At 48.4% G+C, this 18,494-nt stretch overlaps 1 protein-coding gene and 1 long non-coding RNA gene across 11 annotated transcripts in view; one reads left to right on the forward strand and one right to left on the reverse strand.

The window, feature by feature from the left end:
* LOC137211263 (uncharacterized) overlaps positions 1–9,404 on the reverse strand; it is a 163,535-nt gene extending 154,131 nt beyond the window's left edge. For all 9 annotated transcript variants that reach the window (XR_010936995.1, XR_010936998.1, XR_010937000.1 and 6 more), the window contains exons 1-2: positions 9,141–9,404; positions 8,818–9,031 (exon numbers count right to left, since the gene is read on the reverse strand). This is a non-coding gene — a long non-coding RNA (uncharacterized lncRNA). The remainder of the gene's footprint in view (positions 1–8,817; positions 9,032–9,140) is intronic.
* A 253-nt stretch (positions 9,405–9,657) lies between these two features.
* SLC7A1 (solute carrier family 7 member 1) overlaps positions 9,658–18,494 on the forward strand; it is an 82,923-nt gene continuing 74,086 nt past the window's right edge. Inside the window, exons 1-2 of one of the 2 annotated variants that reach the window (XM_067713582.1) lie at positions 9,663–9,796; positions 17,214–17,546. The gene's annotated coding sequence lies outside the window, so the exon portion shown is untranslated. Of the gene's footprint in view, positions 9,797–17,213; positions 17,547–18,494 lie in introns of both variants that reach the window. The other variant, XM_067713581.1, reaches the window with a different exon arrangement.

The raw sequence follows: 18,494 nt of genomic DNA on the forward strand, positions 1-18,494 counted from the left end.
AGTGAAGGGCATTCAGGTTCCTGGTCCTGCCACAGACAGTAGGGCAGTGAACAGCCTCACGCAAACACCCCTTTGGGAGCGTGTGAATATTCTGCAGTACAGATTCCTAGAGGTGAGAATATTGTATTTGAGTGACGCACATTTAAAATTTTGTTAGAACCTGTCAAATTGCCTCTCTCAAAACAGCTCTACCACTTTGTACTCTTACTAACAGTGAAGGAGAGTATGACTGTATCTTCACCTCCACATTAACATGGTATACGATCAACCTCCTAAAAGCTTCTTCTCTTTGGCCAATTTAATTGGTTAAAAACAGGATCCCATTATTTAGTTTTTTCTTTTTCTGTTACATATTTGATAAGAACTGTCAATCAGCCTGTTGTTTGCCTTTACTTTTATTTGTGGGGACTTTCACTATGAGGACGTATTTAACTCGTCGATAGTCAAATTTGTCAAGATTTGCCTTTGTTTTCTCGTTTTCCTTTGTCCTAAAAAAAATCTTTCCTCACGTTAAGATTATTAACACATTTATCTATCTATCTATATCTTTAAACCATTTGGAATTTATTCCTGTGTAAGGAATGACATAAAGATCTATTATTCTCCTAAATGAACTGCCAATCATTCCAACCTATTTATGGAATAATTCATCCTTTCCCTACTAATTTCAAGTGCAGCCTATATCATACGCAAAGTGTGTGCGTGTGTGTTGTGTCTATTTATGGACTTCTTTTCCCATCATGCTATATATTTCTGAATAATGCCACCCTATTATCATTACTGTCATTTTGATGACATAGAAGATTCCACTTTATTGTTCTTCTTGGCCGATTTTAGGAAACAATCTGTCAAAGTCCACTTTTAAATTCCCAGAAATTTTTAGCGAATTCTCTCTGAGTAAATAGATTATTTGGAAAAAAGTTCACAAGGGACATTTGAAATCTCCTGTACGTTCCTGGGAATCTAAAAGGCCACATGCATGTGCAGGGCTGTGTTCATGCCAAGGGTTGTGCACATGCCCAGGAAAACCTGAGAAGGCTGTAAGTTTTCACCTCTGGCTGACCTTCACGCTATGTACAAATAAGAAGTGAGAGCTAAGGCAGAGTTGTCAACTTCTTACGGGAGCTTTGAAGGCATGAGGAGCACACACACAGAGTGAAAGGACAGAAACATACTGGTTCAAGGCACATTAGCTTTAAAGGCATAAAGCATGACATGGCCTTTCCAGAAATCCAACCCAATGACTTTCACTTAAATCTCAACGATCTGAACTAGGGGCTACGGCCATATAATTGTAAAGACATCTGGGAGAGTCAGTGTCTTAGCTGGACACATTCACACTCTACAGGAAACCAGTGTTCTGTGTGTAAGAAAGGCAGGCTGAACATCACGAAGGCCGCTAGCAGTGTCTGCCACAACCTGTCAGGTTTTTACTTCTTGGAATTATCGTGTAGATCAATAAATAGATTTTTGAAAAGTCTATGTAGTTTAAGTTAGTGTGGTACAAAGTTTATGAGTCAATGAAAACGAACTTGCTAATAGTATTTTTATTTTCTCAATCACTGCTGTCAAAAGAAGTTTGATAAAGCCTCTCACCATGATTCTGTATTTCACCTGGCAACACAAGGACCTGAGAATGCTTTATTGATAATCATAGCTCACACTTATGAAGCACTTGCCATGTATCAAGCACTGTTCTAAGTGGTTCACATATATTAACAAATTTAAGCATCCCAGTAACCCTATGAGTGATACTATTACTATCCTCATATTAAGAGAAGTAAATAGACGTACAGAGGTGTTAATTAACTTGCCTAAAGCAAGGTAATAGGTACCACAAGATAATTAGTACCAAAGTCAGAATTCAAACCAAAGAAATCTGGATTTAGCATCTCTTAATCACGAAGCACCATTCAAATCTGACCACACATCCAGTTGTTCACTATTTTAGTTCTACTCTATTATCCCTACCCCTAAGTTAGACGCTACTTTATTTACTTTATACCATCTGTATCTATATTTAGCAATATCTTTGCTCACCATTTCTTCTTGTCCCTCAGACATTCCATCTGAGGTATTTTTTCCACATATTTTTAGTATTTCCTTCAATGAGTGTCTTTTAGAGAAAAACATTCTTAGTTATTAAGTCAGAAAATGTTTTTATTTAACCTTTGTTCTTAAAGATGGTGTCAGTGGGTAGAGAACTGTGGGTAACTCTTCAGTGTCTCTGAGCACAGTGAAAATAATTCACTGGCTCTGATATCATGGTCACTGAAAAATAAAATTTTACTCTCATTGCCATTTCTTCATAGGTAATCTGGTTTTTCTTGGATGCTTTTAAGGTCTTTTGTCTTTCATGTCCTATAGTTTCTCTATGTTGTTTCTAGTTGTGGACTTTTTCCCCTACTTGAAGTTCATTTGCATTCTGATATTTTAGAATTTAAATCTTAGCAATATTTCTGAAAATATCCTAGTTACATGTCTTTGAAAATCGTCTCTTTGTATATGTTAGGACTTATTACTCTTACTTCCTTATTTTCGGTATAGTTTTATATTTTGCATCTCTGTCTTTTTAGATGGTGTTCCAAATAATTCCTTCTGTTCACAATTTTTTAAAAAAATTCAGCTGTGTCTAACCTGCTCTTACAGATTTGTGACAATCCTTTGTCAGTCATATGTATTACAAATACCATCTTCCACTCTTTGGCTTCCATTTTCATTTTCCTAGTGGTGTCTTTAATAGACAGAAGTCCTAATTTTAGTCTAGTAACATTCATCAATCAAGAGACACTGCCAAGCTTTGCAGAGATGATGCTTTCCCTCTCAGTAACCTTGAAGATCAAAGAGAATATGCCTGAGAGCTAGCAGCCTAGCAGCCGCTAGAGGGGGCAGAATGAGTGCAGAGCTCCCAAAAGGGCCATTCCCAAAGAACTGTCAATATTTGACCTGTCTGACAGCCTGCTGAAAAGTTCCATTTTCAGGGCATCTCTTTCTTTGATGTGACTTAGAACTCCCTCTGTGAGAACAGCCCTACTGACAGGGTATTTGTCAAAACAATCAGCATTAATTGTTTAACACTGCAGTTGCTTAAGGAAGTGTTACAAGTTGAGGCTAACAAAAGGCTATGAAAAAAAAACTTAAAAGGAAACACTGGACACGTGATATCCACAGGGTGCTTTCAAAAGTTTCTATATATTCCTGGGAATCTAGAAGACCACAAGCACACACACAGGGCTGTGTGCATACCTAGAGCTGTGTCTATGCCTAAGAAACAACTGAGAAGACCCTAAGCTCTCAATTCTGGCTGACCCTGAGGGTCTGCACAAGCAAGAAGTGTAGGCTAATGCAGAGCTGTAAGCTACCTGTGGGAACTTGGCAAGCATGCCCCAACACACACACAGAAGCCCCAGAGAAAGGATGAGAGACTCATTGGTTCAAGACACATAAGGAAATCTTAGTGCAATCATTCGCTGAACACTAAGCAAAGTAGCAGAGACTTCAGTGGCTATATATGACAAAGAATACAGACTTTATAAAATTTGTCTAGGAAAGTCACTGAACAAATAAACAGAAAACAGCAAGAACAACAGCAAAAAAACCTTGGGAAGGAGAGAATCTTATTTCTAGGGTGGGCACATTATTTATCTAGAATGTACAGCTTTCAGCAAAAAATCACAAGACATGAAAAAAAAAAAAAACCAGGAAGAATATCTTTTCACAAGAGAAAAAGCACACAAAAGAAACTGTGCACGAGAAAGGGCACATGTTAGATTTACTAGACGAAGACTTAAAGTCATCAATCATGTAGGAAACCATGTTGAAAGAAATAAAGTATGAGAATGACATCTCACAAAATAGAATATGTCAATAAAGAGATATAAATTATTTTTAAATGAAAATTCTGGAGTCGAAAAGTATAAAAACTGTAATGAAAACTTCACTAGAGGGGCTCAACAGAAGATTTGAACAGGCAGACAAAACCACCAATAGACTAATTGAGATTATCCAGTCTGAAGAACAAAAAGAAAAAGAATAAAGAATAATAAACAGAGCCTCAGAAACCTGTGGGACACTATCCAGCCTACACATAAGGGGAGTCCAAGAAAGAAAGAAAAGAAAGGAGAAAAAAGAATATTTGAAGAAACAATGGCCCAAAACTTCCTAAGTGATGAAAAACGATCTGCTCACCAAGGAAGCTCAATGAACTCCAAGTAGATCATTTTAAAGAGATCTATACCAAATACACCATAATCGAATTGCTAAAAAGCCAAAGAAAAGGTGACACTGATGAAAGCAGCAAGAGGAAAGCAAACCCGTCCTGCACAAGGGATCTCAATGAGGTTAACAACTAACTTCTCATTCAAAACCATGGTTGCCAGCAGGCAGTGGGATGACATAGTCAAAGTACTAAAAGAAAAACACTGTCAACTAAGATCCTACATCTAGGAAATCTAGTCCTTCAAAAATGAAGGAGACGAAAAAATGAGAGGCTTCATCACTATCAGACCTGACCTACAAGAAATACTAAACAGAGTCCTCCAGGCTGAAATGATGGGACGGTAACTAAAATCCAAATGAACAATGAAGAACACCAGAGGAGGTCAATACATGGGTTTTACAAAGACAGTACAAATGTGTCTTCATTTGTAGTTTTTTTTCTTCTTTTGGATTTAAGGACAACTGTACAAAGCAACAATTATAAAACTATCTTGTTGGGCTTACGGTGTGTAAAGATGTAATTTGTATGACAATAAAAGTATAAAGAAAAGGGAGGGAATGGAATATAAAGAAGCAAAAGTTTAGCAGACGGTTTAAATTGCTATTAATCCAAACTAGATTGTTCTAAGTTACAATTTCATTTTAATTGCCAGGGCACCCAATAAAAAAATCTCAAAAATATATAGTAAAGAAACAATAGATAATTTAAATGGTATGCTAGGAAATTTTATCTAACACAAAAGAAGGCAGTAATGAAGAAATAAAGGGAAAAAGACATGACATAAAGAAAATTTTAAATGACATACAAAAGCCCTAACCTACTAGTAATTATGTTAAATGTAAATGGATTAAACATTCCAATTAAGAAGTAGAAATTGGGAGAATGAATTTTAAAAAGTCCAATTATATGCTGTCTACAAGAGAAGAGCAAGCAATGACACAGAATGGTTATTATCAAAGAGAAGAAACTTGTGCACTGTTGGTGGGATTGTAAATTGGTATAGCCACTAAGGAAAACGGTATGGAGATTCATCAAGAAATCAAAAATAGAGCTAAAATAGGATCCAGTAATTTCACTTCTGGGTATTTATCCAAAGGAAATGAAATCACTATTTCAAGGGCATATGTGCCTCAGAGACAGGGCAGATGTGCCTGGAGTGGTCGCTGCAGCTGGATGGTGGTAACACACGAAAAACACGTGGTCCAGATGCCTCTAGGATGGGCTGGGGGACATCTGAACGAGCAGGGGAGTGGAAATAGAGTGGACACCAGTTTCTTTCTTGTCTCCTCACATTCCTTCCCTGTGGGGACTACCTCTTCCTCTACTTCTGTGATACTAGTGGAACTGCCAATCAACCTCCTCTCTGCACTGTCCCCCTGCCCCACAGAGGTGGGTATGTGACCCAGGCTAGCCCACAAGAGAACACCACTCTGCAGGAATCAGGGAGAGGTATGTAAGCTTGGGCATGCGACCCAAGCAGAGCCTACTGGGGTCCTTTTGTAGGATTGAAATGGATGCTGGAAGGGGTTTCCTTCTTCGCCGCACTTCAAAAACCACTGCTTTTACCAATGGAGAGATTTGGCAAAGAATACAGCCATCAGGAAAACTGCGAGATAGAGAGACTGAGATATATTTTGAAAACCTAGCTCCAGACATACGTACACCTGGCAAATCCTAAACTTCGCAGTTATGTAACAATAAATTTAAAAGATTTCCTAGAGTTGTTTGAATCAGGTATGGATTACCTGCAATTGAGTGATTCTTAACACAGAGAAGTCGTTGTTTCTGTTTTTGACCATTTAAAACTATGGTTGGCTGTGACTTGTGGAAACACGAATCTCCAAGGAAGAAGTCAGGGACAGATTATCCTTGGTCTCCTACTATTTTAGGGAAATGGTTAATAAGAACACAAAGATTTATCTTTGGGAGTATTCAATAAGGTGATGGTTTGATGAGATGATGATAATTAACTAAAATGATGTGCCCAAGAGTACTTCCTTGGAAGTATTCATATCTCTCCTCTCCTGAATAGAGCCTTATATTATGGGATTGGGGACCTGGATCTCCAAAAGACTGCAATGATCTCATAGCATCTGTCTCTGAGAAATGAGGAGGATAGGAGACAAGGAAACGGGGAGCTGTCTTTGAGGGTAATAAGATTTCCAATCTGTAGCCAGTTGGGGAGGCGCTGAGAAAAGATAGTGGGGCTTTATCCTTCCCATCACTGCTTCATGAAGAATCTCTGCCTCTCATCTGGAATCCCCTCTGGTTATTCATCATTTAACTAATGTGTCAATGCCTCTTCTGTGCAGGCACTCTGCTTAGCACACAGCAGTGCACAGGTAGAAAAGGGCTTTGCCTTTATGGAGTTTCAGCCTAGTTGGGGGAAGACAGACAATTAAACAATTAATTAGGGCTTCCCTGGTGGCGCAGTGGTTGAGAGTCCGCCTGCCGATGCAGGGCACGCAGGTTCGTGCCCCGGTCCGGGAGGATCCCACATGCCGCGGAGCGGCTGGGCCCGTGAGCCATGGCCGCTGAGCCTGCACGTCCGGAGCCTGTGCTCTGCAACCAGAGAGGCCACAACAGCGAGAGGACCGCGTACCGCAAAAAAAAGAAAAAGAAAAAGAAAAGAAATACACCACTTCTGATGATGTATCCTTAGGCTCTGGACTGAGGCACGCATACCATGTTTCTCTAGAGGATGGTTTTGGACCTGGGGTCCCAGAGTGCTTGCAGTGGGGCTGGCCACCTGTTATTAAAATGAAAGCCATCCAGAAGTGTTGCCACTGGCATCTGATCTGTGCCCAGAGGAGTCCTCCAGTACGGGATGAGGGGGAGGGAAACCAACATGTGGGATCTTCCTGGACCGGGGCACGAACCCGCATCCCCTGTGTCGGCAGGCGGACTCTCAACCACTGCGCCATCAGGGAAGCCCTCCCCTATTATTAACATCTTGAATTGTTGTGGTGCATTTGCTATGACTGATGAGCCAATGTGGACACATTATTATTAGCTAAATTCTGTAGTTAATATAAAGGTTTACTGTCTGTGTTGGACATTCTGTGGTTTTTGACAACCGTATAATGACGTGTAGCCCCCTTACAGTATCGTTAAGAGTAGTTTCACTGCCCTAAACATCCCCGTGCGCTACTTATTCATCCCTCCCACTTCTTCCCCCGACAAGCCTCTGGCAACCACTGATCTTTTTAATGTCTTCATAATTTAGCTTTTTCCAGAAGTTGGCATCATAAAGTATGTTGTTAAAAGAGGACAAACACAATTCCCCTAGGCCAGCAGCTAGCAGGAGGTAAGAGTTTAGTCCCAAAACCACATCTGTCTGACTCTGATTCTCTACGTTTTCTGGACCCCATCCTGCCTAACGGTGCTGGCCCGGGACTTGGTCTGTCCACCTTCACCCTGGATGGTGTTCCTAGGGCTTAAATTCTAGCATTTCCTTTCCTTAACAGTCTTTGGAATCTTGGATCCGCTGTTCTTTGAGTATCATCAGGGTGGCCTGTCACTCATGATCCCTCTGGACCTGCGTGTGATCCTAACCTGCCTGATTTCGCTTTATTTATAAATTCAGCCAGTTTTTTCGACATTTTCCCCTAACTTTTTGCTGAGGCTTTGAGCATCATTATTCTTCCCCTGGTTCACACTGAATCTTTTCTGCCAGCAAGTTGCTTGCTTACAGGCCTTGTCATGGACGGTCTCCTACAGTTTTACTGAAGACGAAGTCTGCTGGGTGAGGCTGCTAAACGGACCACAGTGCTGACAATTATCTTGGTTGAGTTCTACCCATACACCCATCAGGGCCTGGAACACTTGCTCTCAGAATTTACAGATACTAACTCTATGATCCGTCTGCTTGTTGCCCGAGCAGAGCATCTCTACAATCTATTAAATTCTATTTTCCTGCCAAGAGTAAAAAAAAAAAAATCCCACAATCATATTTCAAGTACTAAGGGATATTCTGCTAAGAATAAAAGGTTTATAAGCTCCAAACAGAAGTGAAATAGCTTGTGGAAAACCATAAAGGAATGAAAGAGTAGAATTCAGATTCAAATCCAAATCGAGTGCAAAGGCAAAGCGGGTGGTCCTTGAATCACACCAGGCTTCCCTCTGTGAAATCCTATGATGGCAGCGTCAGCGGGTTAAGGAGGCTGTGTGGGATTCAGGAAGAGCCCCAGCACAGGAGACCTCCTTAATGCAACTTGAGAGCATCCTTTCACCAACGAACAGTTGAAACTGAAATTTTCTGTTTTAAAACAACGTGTATGTAGTCACTGATTATGATACCAAACACTCCAAAGTGCCTTGCAAATACTAGCCCATTGCTATGTGTTCACGAAAACGCTCCTGAAGCTAGTAGCACCCTGCAGTTATATGCTTTATAAATTGCTAGTGTAATTCCAAGAGTATCGCACCCTGTGGCTGATAATGAGGCCCCATCACTGACCAAGGACATTGCGGGGGGAGGGGGGTTGGGTAGGAAGCGTGGAAAGGACTCAAAGGCCGTGGACACAGTGCTATCGTTTTTCCTGTTTTCCTGCAAAGTTAGAGAGGAGGCTGGCGGGGTTAATCTATGACCTACTTACCTCTCTCATGTCACAGGTTACTGGATCTCTATAGACTGTGGCTTCTGCTTGGTTTGGGGCGCCAAGAGGGAGCCTGTGAGGTGAGCGCGGTGGGACCCGGGTCTAGTTTCTGCCATCTCGGGGAGAGTAGCTCCGGAAGTAGCCGCGGAGACAGGCCCGCCGGCCAGGTGCTCGTCCTACCGCCAGGGGCACAGGCAGATTCAGGCTTCCGGCCCTTCCGGACAAGGGGCGAGGATACATTATTTGTTGAAAGTAAGAGAACAGCAATAAAATATTCCAATGACAAAGAAATGAAAATTTATCATAATTAAAAAAAAACCAACCTTGAAGTGCCTCCCCAATCTTCTCATTTTGGGGGAGGCAAACTGGCCGCGAGCGCGGGGTCCGCTCGCCGGGGCCCGCGGTCGGGTGGACAGTCCGGCGGCCGCGCCAGTCGGGCCCGCGCGGGGGGCTGCGGCGACCCGAGGATACAGGCTGGCTCCCGCTGCCCGAAGGATGGCCGCACGCAGGCGGGGCGACCACCAGCGCGTCGGCAGGCGCCGCCCACCCGCGGGGGAATCCCAGGTTAGGGCGCGGGGCGCGCGAAGACGCCGCGCCCCGCCCCCCGCCCCGCCCCCGCCGCCGCCCGCTCCCGGAGCCGCCGCCGCGCCGCGCTGCCATTGGTGCCAGGCGGTGACGCTGGCGAGCGGGCCGGACGGCGGGGCGCTGGGGGCGGGCGCAGGGAGCGGGGCGCGGCTGATGAAACCGGCTCCCGATCGCTCCCGCCCTCAACGCTCCATTCACTCAGCGCCGGCAGGTGTGAGCGGCAGGTCAGCTGCCGGCGGGGCGCGCGGCCACCCGGCGTCCGTTACCCGAGTCTCCCGCTCCGGCTCCCCGCGCGCCGCGCCTCCGCCCGACGTCCGTCAGTCTCGCCGAGCCTTGGTCGATCGTCCGTCAGTCCAGCCGCGGTCTTGCCTGCATCCCGCCACCCGCCGGCCCGGTGAGTCCCCGTCCTCCGCCGGCGCCGGGGCAGCTGCCCGGGTCCGGGTCACCTTGGGGGGCTGACTCCGGCGGCGCGGGGAGGGGCGCGGAGCCCGCGCGGGGAGCCCTGGCATCCTCCGGGTGGGCGCGGGCAGGGCGGACGGGGGTGTACGCGGCCGGTGCCCATGAGGCTGTCTCCGCCACGGAGTCCATTTTGGTTCGCTGAAGGCGCGGCGTGGTGCATGATGCAACACCCCGTGAGGAAGCGTGGGCGACCTGGCGCCTCCGGGGTGCTGGCCCAGCGCTCCCTGCGGGGCACCGGGCGCCGGGACGCGCGGGTGGTCGCGGGGGCGTGGGGACGGGGAGCGGGCACTGGGCCCGGCAGGCGTCCCGAGACCTTCCCTTACATGGCGCGGAGCGGAGCACGCCGCCCCGCCGCGAGGTCCACGACGTGTTATCGGCCGCGGGTGGGGAGCCCGCCGGGCGGCTGAGGGTGGTCCCGCGGCAGGTGGCCGGCCGAGGACGGCGTCGCGCACCCGCAAGCTGGCCGCGGCGCCCACGTTTCTTCCTCTCTGGAACCCTGCACACTCCCTGGCCCGCCTCCACCTCTCTTCCGGGTCCCCGGAGTTGTTTCGGGGAAGTCCCCCCCGCCGGGGGCTTCCTTGTGACCCAATCTGGCCCGTAGAGGCCGGTGCTCAACGCTTCCAGATGGTTTCGAGCAGGAGGCAGTTTTTCCGGCTTCACCGAGACAACCTATTCTCAGTGTGTTCCTTTCTACGTAGTAGGAAACTTCCCGGGCCAGGCGGGTCCCGCAGTCATTCTAAGACCAGTGTGTACACGGCAGCAGGGCGCTGTAGTACTACTACCTTCCCCTTTTCAGTGGCTGTGAGAACCCGAGACGAGTGGTGCTTGACTTGTATGATTAGGACAGCCAGACAAGTGCCTTCCGGAAGAAACGGAACACTGCCCAGTACCCGCCCTCAGGCTCTCACGTGTAGAAGTAACCTGGAGTAGGTTTTACTCCAGATTTGTAAACAGAGGAGGGGGTGAGGGTTTCAATCCCAGGTGTATTTCCCTAAATGAGCTCTTAAAACTGTGACCAGGACTGTGTTTTGGCCTCTGGCTGAATTTCCTAATTGTGTTTCATTTGAATTATAATTTACTCGGGATTCATCTTAACGTTTGTTGCCACTTAGGTTTGGTTCCGATAATGGGAAACCGTGATACCTACAAAAATATCCCCTGATGTTTTTAGTTGATCTCAGTGGAAATTATTATTTTTATATGCACACACCCTTCTGTGATTAAAACAAAAAAGTCTTGTTTACGTCACAGTCAGAATAGAAACTTAGGGGACAAAATCAACAATGGATTAAAATAGTTTTTAAAGGTTTAGCATATTAAGTTCATGTTTAATTATTACAGGTAAAATTTAAAGAGTGCCAAAGGGGTTTTGACTAAAGAAACAGGATGAGAATTAATAGAGATCAGAAATGTACTCAGTTGTTTAAATCTGGATTGAACCACATGGGTGCTCTTATGCATATAATTATTTGCTTTAAAGGAAGAAAGGCTTGAAAGACGAGATTGCTGACCTCGAGGAGCTTGCATTTTAGGACACACGTTAATTGTATTGGGTTGGGGCTTCCATTCTTTGATGGGCTTAAACACATGTTTACTGAGTGTTCTAGTCTGTCGTTTCTTGTCTACTCAGGCCAGTAAAAATATGTAATTACGTTGGAGGGCCCAGCATTATGTCTTATTAAATTATTCCCTTACATTATTAATTATGTATTTGAAGGTATTGGTTTATTAATCCCAGAGAGGAATTTGAAACAGGAATGGGTGTGTCCTTGTTATGGGGAGAAACATTTTCCTCTGACCCTGGAGGTGTCTAGGCCACAGGCATCTTCTGAGATGGCCATCCTTCCACCTGGGGCCGGGTCCTCACTCCAGGTGGGACCTGCGGACGGGCGGGCCCTGGTGCTCTTCTCCAGCCTGGGGCCCTCACCCCTGTCTGCTCCTGTTGCTGGCAGGCTGTTTTTCTCAGAGAAGCGGGGAGTGCTGGGTGGCTGTCAGGGAGTGGAAGGGCCACTTCAGCTCCTGGGTGGAGAAGAGATGGGGGACGGGCAGGCGCAGAAGGGGGGAGGCCAGAGCAGAGACTGGTAACTTAGGTCTGGAAAAAACCCCAAGCCCAGCTTATTTCTGCACGAGAGAGAGTGTCCATATGTCGTTTCTGTGAGAGAGAGAGATGGTGGCAGCTTGGACACGGTAGGAATGTGAGCTGGTTGAGTTCTGCTCAGTCTGCAGGCTGGTGTCCTTGCTCTGTCTGTGGATTTTAAAGGAAGATTCCATGTGAGGTGCGAAAGGCCGGATGAGGTTCCACGTAGAGCGGAGCCACTGTGCTAGTGAGGTGGGGAAGGCTGAGGAGATCGTGTCGGGAAGGACTCGGTGAAAGTCACAACCGGCTTTTTCCAGACATTTCCATCCTCACGGGCCGGGGCTGAGCCGGAGCTGCCTTGTTGCGCCCACGTGCCGCCGCAGCGTGGGGCCTCCTTCCCCTCCGCCCGGCAAGCCTGCGGCCTCCCTGATCTCCCCTGCGCCCTCCAGTGGGCATCTTGGCCGTGGGTTTGTCCCGTGGCCCGCTTGGGGTCTGCAGCCCTGGGGCGCGCCTACTTTTTCATTCCTGGCCTTCAGGAGGCCTGCCTGCCGGGGGTTTCTTGGGCCAGAGGCCCCTGGCGTTGGACCCCAGGCCAAGGTTGTATCTGCCCAAGGTTTTAGGTCTGTTCCAGTCAAGAGAAGAGTAGCAGCTTTGGTGGCAGGTTGTGGGCCCTGTGGGAACTTCAGTGGCTTCTCTTTCTCTGTAATCATGTCCCCACCCCCAACTGCAAAGCCGCTTTGACAGCAACTACCCCTGCACTTGTTCAAAGCAAGCCCCGGTTTATCATGGGGGGGGGTTAGTGCATTTGCCACCTGTGAATCTGCTAGAAGGACGGGCAGCACGTTGGTAAGAGGACTTGGTGGACTGCTGTCTTCATTGGGCTCCGAAGACGTTCCTTCAGACCTTTGGCCTCGGCAGAGCAGCGGCCGAAGCTGTTTGCTTCACCCATCGGTCAGGATTCGCTCACCCGGGGACACAGGCTGCAGGAGAGACATCTCTGCACGTCGGGATAGGTTCTGGCACGGGGTTCCCTCGTCATGCCACACCCGAGTCTTCCATTTGGCTTTTCCTCTGGTTGTTGTCATTAGCACTGGGGACCTCCAGGCGGTAGATTTGGTGGACAGACCACGTCAGCTGAGGGTAGAGCTGTGTGGAGTTAGAGGCCAGCTTCAGTGCAGCCTGAGGTCATCGCCCTGAAATGCAGACGCCGCTTCTAGGAGCCGGGGCGGGTGGTCCAGTGCCGGGAAGGGCGCCATCCGAGGCGTCTTCGGTGCAGGTTTGCGGCCGTCTCTGTGCAGCCTCCAGTATGTCCTTTGGGCTGTCGGAACCCTGCAGACGTGCTCTTGCCCTGCCTGTAGCTTGGGGAAGCCCGCCCTCTCAGCCTCATAATGATGAAGCCAGTAAACATGAAGTGCAGAATATTCTTTGAAAGAATAAAGATCAGTCCATTTAGATTCTTTCAGAAAATAGGTTCTTTCCATTGCCAGCCTTCTCTTCTGATAAAGGCAACCAGAAATCAAGCTCCGTTCAGCCTTCAGGGGCTACCAAGAGGCGGATTTATACTGAGGAGGGAGAAAGAATGTCCTTCGTCCGGTAGGACAGCGTGTGTTTCCACACCGTCTCCCTTCTTCCTGAGTCACCTTTCCCCTCTGGAGGCAGTTGTTTCTGAAACATTCTGTCTTCCTGCCGTAGTGCTTTCTTCAGAAGACCCATGCAGATAAGGTTCTTGCCTGTGAGAACAGCCAGGTACTTTGCCACGTGCGTAGGAGTGGGTCCTGATTCTCCGCACGTGCTGGGCGCACAGGGAGCCCCGCATCGCGGAGACCCGCTCGCCGTGCCGACTCCGGGCGGCCCCCTGCTCTCCCTGACGGGCCACGCACTGCGGGGACGAAGGAGGTGCCGTGGGCCTCCCCCCGCCCCGGAGTGGGCTCCGCTTACAGGATCAGTGCCTTTTCTAAGATATTTCTTGGAGCCACGTTTGAATCCTTTTCCATATTGCCTGCATAATAATTGGCTTCTAGTGCCTACCTTACAGGATTGAGAGGATTTAAATGAGGCAATCGTCCAGGTTCCGCACTTAACACAGCTTCTGGCGCATACCAGGTGCTTCGTATAAACGTTAGCTGTTTTACTGGAAACAAAGCACAGTTCTTTGATTTTGGCGTGGAGAAGAAAATCTGTAACAACTTTATTTGCCCTCCCATTTTGCCAAGGTGTCAAAAGGTCGTCCCTTCTCCTTGGAGTTGTGTCTGCCTTGCAGAGGGTGGCGTGGCACCGGGGTGTTGGGGAGGCCAGTCCCCGCAGGTCTCAGGTCCACAGCCTTGGGTTTGTCCCCTCCTCACGCCTCTGGGAAGCAGAGCTCACGGTCCCATCCTCAGGGGTGGCCTGCCTGTGTCTGTGTGCACGTGCGTGTGAGTGTGTGCGTCTGTGTGTTTTGGGGGTGTCTGCCCTCGTCCATCCTGACCCCAGACATTTGGTCCAAATTACCCCGAGCGCTTTGGGTTTAAAAACTGGGGCCAAGTCTTTCCCACCTTTTTTCATCCCTTCCTTTGAGGGCTGAGGTAGATGCCCCAGTGCATTGGCGTGGGATGGGGGCCCCATCACGGGGCAGCGGCGAGGGGAAGGGAGCAAACGTCTTACCGGCGTCTCATCACACTGTTGTCACCGTCGTCTTCCTGCCCATGAAGATGCTGGGGGTGACCTTTTAAGGTCGGCTTGGAAATGCTCTCTTCCTCTGTATCTTCTTATCTGCCTACCAAGTACCATTAACCAAAGTCTCTTACACCAAATAGGAAGGAAGGGAGAGGCCCTGGGGCTGAGTAAGATCCAGACTCCAAGCCCTTGTTAGTGCTCACCGTGGGGCTCGCTCCGCACTTTCTTTGTTGTCATTAAATCCTCACAGCCGCCCCCTGAGGTTGGTCCTGCTGTTTGGCTGATGGGGCGATGGAGGCCCTGAGAAGTGACACAAGTTGCCGATGGGCACAGGGGTGGGTCTTAAGTGGCAGAGCTAGGATTTGCACCTGGGGCCTGGCTCCAGGGCCCTAACACCCACGTGCTTTGGGCTGTGGGCATCAGCCTGTGCCTGGGGCTCCGGCTGCTCGCTCTGGGAACCGTGGTCTGGCACGCGTGTGCGCGGGGCCACGCCGGGCCCTGAGGTTAGCACACGGACCTGGAGATGCCGGGCTGCCACGCGCCTCTTGGTTCCAAGTAAGTCCTGGAGGCGCGGGAGCCGGCTGTGCCACTACTGGGCGGCAGCCTGCTGTTTCTCTCTAGCTGCCCCGGTTCCTCTGAGCGCCGATCTTTCCTCTCTGAGCCCTGGGGTCCTTGACACAGCTGTGCCGAAGTGTGACAGAAGCTGGGCTGCGTTCCTCCTGGGTCAGTAGTCTGACATTGGCATTGCCGGAGCTGGCTGGACGAGGGGCTTCCTGCCCGGGCCATGGGAGCCCAGCCTCACTGATCTCCATCGGTCGTCTCTGCTCCCTCTCCTCCGCCGCTGGGGGGAGGGCCCTTTGCAGGGGGTCGTCTGGTTTGTAGGGATAAGTGGCTCCCTTCTCGGTTCTCCCTCCTTCTCAAGGCCAGTGGCGGTAGCCGTTCTCCCAGGATCTTCACTTTGCTGACTTCTGTAGTGTCGGGAGGTGGGAAGGGGTCTTCTTTCTTGGAAGGTGCTTCCCTGACGCCCTCAGGAAGCCGGGGCTGGGGGCTGTCCGAGCCAGGGTAGCAGCAGGCACTGTCTACGCTGGAGAGACTGTGTGCTGGCAGGGCCCCCGTGGCCCCATGGGGAGGCCGTGGGTGCTGGCAGGTGGAGTGGGGAAACTCGTGCCCGTCCCTTCCTGCCTCTCTTCTTTCTTCCTTTGCTCTTTCAACTTTTTGTGGATAGCATTTCAAACTTAAAGAGAAGTTGCAGGGGTTACAAGGAGCGCCTCAATTTTCTCAGATTCACTGGTTGTCTACATTTCATTCCTTCTTTCTGTTTATCTGTCAATCAGTTAATCTGTCTACACACACGGATGCATTTTTTCCTGAACCATCTGAGAGTAAGTGGAAGACATCATGTCCTTTTATTTACCCCGGCATGCTTCAGTGTGTTTCCTAAGAATAAGGACATTCATTCTCTTACGTGACCACCGTACGACATCAAAATCAGGAAATTTAACATTTGTGACATCATCAAGTCCACAGTCCATATTCAACTTCCAGTTGTCCAAATAATGTCCTTTACATATGCATGTAGGTAGCTGGTTTTTTGTTTTTCGTTTTCTTGGGTTTTTTCGTTTGTTTTCAGGAGAGGCTCCTTCAATGGAACTGTGGTCTAATTTTCTACCTTATAAGCCTCTTTAAGAAAAAAAATGTCCCTAAAAGTTAGAATGTGTATTGTGAAGAATTTGGAAACTACAGAAAAGTAAAATAAAGGAAAATAAACAGCACCCATAGTTCGGCAGAGCGGCTGAGCGCCCGGCCAGGGTAGAGGGCTCGCAGGAAGGCGCTTGGTCGGAAGACTTCAGCTCAGGGTGACGTGGTCCCGCAGACCCGCAGCCTGAACACACAGGGCGGGGGCCCGGAGCAAGGCCTCGGGCTGCCGGAGCAGCAGGCGCCCTGTCTGGAGCGGATGCCTTTCAAGCCCCTGCCCACCACCTGGCCGTCGGCCCACCTGAGCAGGCAAAAGTAACCCCCTCGGGGTGGGGAAGGGTGGAGATGATTATTAAATCCCCAGAACTTGTTCAAGCCTTGAAAAGAAACGTGGCAGGCCCTCGCTTGCCTGCTGTGTAGCCCTGGCCGCCCAGACGAAGCAGAGGGTAGGGATGGGCAGGGGCCCTGATGGGGAGGAATGGTCCTGGCCTCCTGGCCTGTAGCTTGCGGTTATTTCATAGGGTTGTTGAGCCTCCCGGCCGCCGCGAGCGGGCCAGGGGCGCGATAAGAGGAGAGATTCTAAATGGTGAGTTGTGTTCTGTGCTAGCCCAGAAGTTCCTGGGGGAAGGTTCCAGACTGTTGGGGGAGGTGTGGCTCTTCTTTCTGTGTTTCGTTTATCAAAGCCGTCCCCTTTGTCATCACCAGCAGTACCCCTGAGACTCCGCTCTTTCCCCGGCTCTGGAAGGGGCCCTCGCTGGGTGGGGCTGGTTTCTGGAAGGGTTTCGTTCTTAGAACCCGGCTCCCCATGGTTCGTACCTCAGTTTCCCTGAGCTGTGAAACCTACACTGTGTGTGAACAGGGCCTCTGAAAGCCATGATCAAAAGCCCCAAGTATTTTTCCATGTTTGTTTTCTCTTCTCCCGCACTAGACCCTCTCCTTGAAGGAGGTGGCCTGGAGAGGGACTGCGGTGGGCAGCCGCCCAGACTCTGCACACCCGCTGGGGCCACGGAACTCCTAACCTGGACGGGCCAGCACCGGAGGCTGCTCTTCAAAGAAACCCTTTGAAGTGCAAACATTTCCTTTCCTGAGAAGAAGGGAAATTGAAATGAAAACGTATTGTTCTGTGCAGACAATGTTCTCTTGGATCAAAGAGGGAGTGGGGCTTATAAAAAAGGGAGATTCACAAGTTAGGCCTTAACGTGGCGCACGGGGAAGCCGTGACCGTGTACATGTCCACTGCCCGGGGTCCGTGATCGGTAAGGTTGTATCTTCCCTCTTTTACCCCCTTAAGGTCCTAAATCTGGATCTAACATGCTGTGTTTGACTGTGTCTCTCTCTCTCATTTGTGTTTTTATCCTGTGGTCAGCATTTAGAAATGTCCTTTGGTAAATTATGACACCATCCACGGTGGAATACCACGTAGCCAATAAAAGTGATGTTTTCAAGGAACATTTGATCTTAAGGGAAAAACTTTACTATTAAAAGTGAAAAAAATCTGGACACAATTTTCCATAATCAGTGTTCTCTTAATGAGATACATGTATTTGTACAGAAAGAAAACACTGAAAATCAGGCTCTGTTTTGTTCACTGCTAGGTGTGTAGCACCTGAATTAGTGCTCAGCAAATATTCGTTGTATGGATTATTTTTATAATTAGTGAAACAGCAGTATAGTTTAAAGGCGGGGTGTCTTTGAGCTAAGTAGTAACATTTTGGCAAGTGGAAAGAACAATAAATTATTTTGATTTTCTATTGTAATTCTGTCCTGGCATCTCGATTTGGGGTTTATTTTGGAGGGTTTTGGCTACAAACATGTACCACATTTTGTACTTTGATACACATCACCCTATGAATGAGTGACTGTGATGTTTCTGCTTTTGGAGTAATCGGGTCTTGTTGAAATTAGGGTATTGGGATAAGTTTTTCCTGGGTTGGCTGCTAGGCTCCTTCACAGATGGGGTAAGGAGACAACTTCTCAGGTGCTGGTGGCTGGTGTACCATTTCACCGGCTTGACCTGTCCTGTTGTTGAGAATTTTGCCTGATTTGCCCGGGGAGAGTTTCTCATTTTCTAGTATCAGTACCACCAAGATATCCTAGTAGGCCGTACATCGCCCTGTTTCTGATTCAGAAGGTTCTTTAGTAACACAGCATCTCAGGTTGGCTTTGAGGATGGCCCTGGTCTCAGCGATTGCGTGTCACAGCCGCCCGT

This window comes from Pseudorca crassidens, chromosome 18 (genome assembly GCF_039906515.1).
Source record: "Pseudorca crassidens isolate mPseCra1 chromosome 18, mPseCra1.hap1, whole genome shotgun sequence".
In the NCBI taxonomy this organism is placed as follows: Eukaryota; Metazoa; Chordata; class Mammalia; order Artiodactyla; family Delphinidae; genus Pseudorca; species Pseudorca crassidens.